A 3,672-nucleotide genomic window follows, 5' to 3' on the forward strand; every position below is an offset into this window, starting at 1 on the left:
GAAAGCAACAACACCCCCAGATTCTATGGACTACCTAAAGTGCACAAACCAGACATCCCACTCAGACCCATCGTATCGCTACCAGGGACACCATCACACAAACTGGCTAAAGAACTACAACAGAAACTGAAACACCTGATCAGCGGATCCAGACACTCTATACAGTCAACACAGGAATTCTTGGACATCATCAGAAATATACACAGACAAGGAAGAAACTATGGTCTCATTCGATGTAACGGCACTGTTCACCTCTATCGACAAAGCCCGAGCCAGAGAAACAATAACCAACCTGCTGGACATACAGAACAGACAACAAGACGGGGAACCTATCAACAAAGACGGCATACTCAAACTACTGGACCTGTGCCTCACAACACACTTCACATTCAAGATCAAATATATGAACAAATCAACGGCACATCCATGGGCTCACCCATCTCTGGACTCATAGCAGAAGCTGTAATGCAAAGATTAGAACAAACATAGAACATAGAAAAGTACAGCACAGAACAGGCCCTTCGGCACACGATGTTGTGCCGAGGATTATTCCTAATCTAAAATAAAATAACCTAACCTACGCACCCCTCAATTCACTGCTGACCATGTGCATGTCCAACAGTCACTTAAATGTCCCTAATGACTCTGCTTCCACCACCACCGCTACTGGCAACGCATTTCACGCATTCACAACTTTCTGTGTAAAGAACCTTCCTCTGACATCTCTATACCTTCCTCCTAATATCTTCAAACTATGACCCCCTCATGCCACTGATATTACCTTGTATGTAGGCTGAAACAAAATAAAAACTATACAGTATGGTTCAATAAGGAATGATCAGGATTAAATAAAAAGCATAAAACATCTGAAAAGTATGGATGCACAACAGATGCTAAACTCCTATTCATGTACGGTCCTCAGCAAGTTAAGATTACCAGTGTGGACATTAATCCAGCAGCCAGCTCTATAACACTATTCTTGCCAGGAATAGCCATTTCAGGAGTGTGAGTGCTCCAGCTCATGGTTATGCTCTGGAACACATGCTTAATCAGACCATTCAAGCCAACAACTCCATATACAAAATTTCCTCAATGATTTATGGTGCCCCAGATCGGTGCCTGGCCATTTTGCTCCGATTTACTTAGAACAAGGCTATAAAATTAAAGGAGAAAGTGAGGTCTGCAGATGCTGGAGATCAGAGCTGAAATGTGTTGCTGCGTTCTTTACGCAGAAAGTCCTGAAGAAGGGCTTATGCCCGATACGTCGATTCTCCTTGTTCCCTGGATGCTGCCTGACCTGCTGCGCTTTTCCAGCAACACATTTTCAGCTATAAAATTAAAGGGCTCAGTGTTATTTATGGGATGCATAACTCGGTCACTGTGGTGCAGAGTCTGGAACATTCTTATAACAACTCTGAAAGGGAGAGAATCTTCACAACTCCATCCAATACAATCGCATCAGGGAGGCAGAAGGAGCAAGAGAAGCCTGTTCTTGCAACTAACAGGAAATTAGATTAGATTCCTTACAGTGTGGAAACAGGCCCTTTGGCCCAACCAGTCTACACCGACCCTCCGAAGAGTATTCCACCCAGATCCATTTCCCTCACACTATGGGCAATTTAGAATAGCCAATTCACCTGATCTGCACATCTTTTGGATTCAGTCTTACCACAAATTCAACCCAAACTCTGGGTCAGATATGTGGATGACACCTTTGTAATCATTAAAAACTCAGAAATAGAAAACACACACCAGATCATCAACACCACACTCACAGGAATCCGATTCACTAGAGAGGAAGAAAAGGACAACCAACTCCCATTCCTAGACGTGATGTTACAGAGAACACCGAATGGAGATTTCACCACAAGGTATACAGGAAAGCCACACACACAGACCAAGTCCTGAACTACGAAAGCAACCACCCCAACACACACAAAAGAGGTTGCATCAAGACACTGTTCCAAAGGGCCACAATACACTGCAGTACACCAGAACTGCAAAAAGAGGAAGAAGAACACTACAATGTATTCGCCAAAAATGGATACCCCCACAATTTCATCAACAGATGCCTAAGGGAAAGACAACGGAATGAGGACATGCCACAACCCAAAGGACTAGCCACGTTACCATACATCAAGAACATTTCTGAACTGACAGCCAGACTACTGCGACCACTAGGACTCATAACAGCACACAAACCAACAGCCACTCTCAGACAACAACTCACCAGGACAAAGGACCCGATACCCAGCATGAGCAAAACCAATGTAGTGTACAAAATCCCATGCAAGGACGGAACAAAACACTACATAGGACAAACAGGAAGACAGCTAATGATCCGTATCCATGAACACCAACTAGCCATGAAACGACATGACCAGCTATCCTTAGTAGCCACACACACAGATGACAAGCAACATGAGTTCGACTGGGACAACACTACTATTATAGGACAAGCCAAACACAGAACAGCCAGGGAATTCCTAGAGGCATGGCACTCATCCACAGATTCTATCAACAAACACCCTGACCTGGACCCAATATACCGGCCACTGCAGCGGACAGCTAGAACTGACAATTGGAAGCGGCAGAGACAAACCACTATAAATGCCGGAGGAAACATCACAGAAGCGCTTCACAGGAGGCTCCCAAGCACTGAGGATATCACCTAGACAGGGGACGAAACGTCTGCAACACAAATTCCCAGCTCGGCGAACAGAACCACAACATCTCCCCCATCTCCAGCGGCTCCGCCAGTCATCTTAAATCTGTGCCCTCTGGTTCTTGAACCAGTTCAACCACAGAACACACCAGATAGCCTCCTTCTATCAAGACCATAATTTCTCTTCCCCCGTGGTTAAAGATGCCCTCCAACGCATCTCATACACGTGTCGTACCTCCGCCCTCAAACCCCACACCTCGAACCGCAACAAGGACAGAACAGTCCTGGTCCCCACTACTGGAGATATATTTCCCTCCCCACCCCTATCCGCTTTCCGCAAAGACCATTCCCTCTGTGACTACCTGGTCAGGTCCACGTGCCCCAACAACCCACCACCCCCCCACCGGCTTTTTCCCCTGCCACCACAGGAATTGCAAAACCTCTGCCCACACCTCCTCTCTCACCTCCATCCACGGGCCCAAAGGAGCCTTCCACATCCATTAAAGTTTCACCTGCACATCCACAAATATCATTTATTGTATCCGTTGCTCCCGATGCGGTCTCCTTTACAATGGGGAGATTGGACGTTTTCTCGCAGAGCGCTTTAGGGACCATCTCCGGAACACCCGCACCAATTAACCCCACTGCCCTGTGGCCCAACATTTCAACTCCCCCTCCCACTCTGCCGAGGACATGCAGGTCCTGGGCCTCCTCCATCGCCACTCCCTCACCACCCAGTGCCTGGAGGAAGAACGCCTCATCTTCCGCCTCAGAACACTTCAATCCCATGGCATCAATATGGACTTCACCAGTTTCCTCATTTCCCTTCCCCCCACCTTACCCCAGTTCCAACCTTCCAGCTTAGCACCATTCTCATGACCTGTCCTACCTGCCAATTTTCCTTCCCACCAATCCGCTCCACTCTCATCTCCGACCTATCACCATTATCCCCACCTCCATCCACCTATTGCACTCTCAGCTACCTTCTCCCGCGCCCCTTGCACCTC

This window comes from Chiloscyllium plagiosum, chromosome 27 (genome assembly GCF_004010195.1).
Source record: "Chiloscyllium plagiosum isolate BGI_BamShark_2017 chromosome 27, ASM401019v2, whole genome shotgun sequence".
Classification (NCBI taxonomy): Eukaryota; Metazoa; Chordata; class Chondrichthyes; order Orectolobiformes; family Hemiscylliidae; genus Chiloscyllium; species Chiloscyllium plagiosum.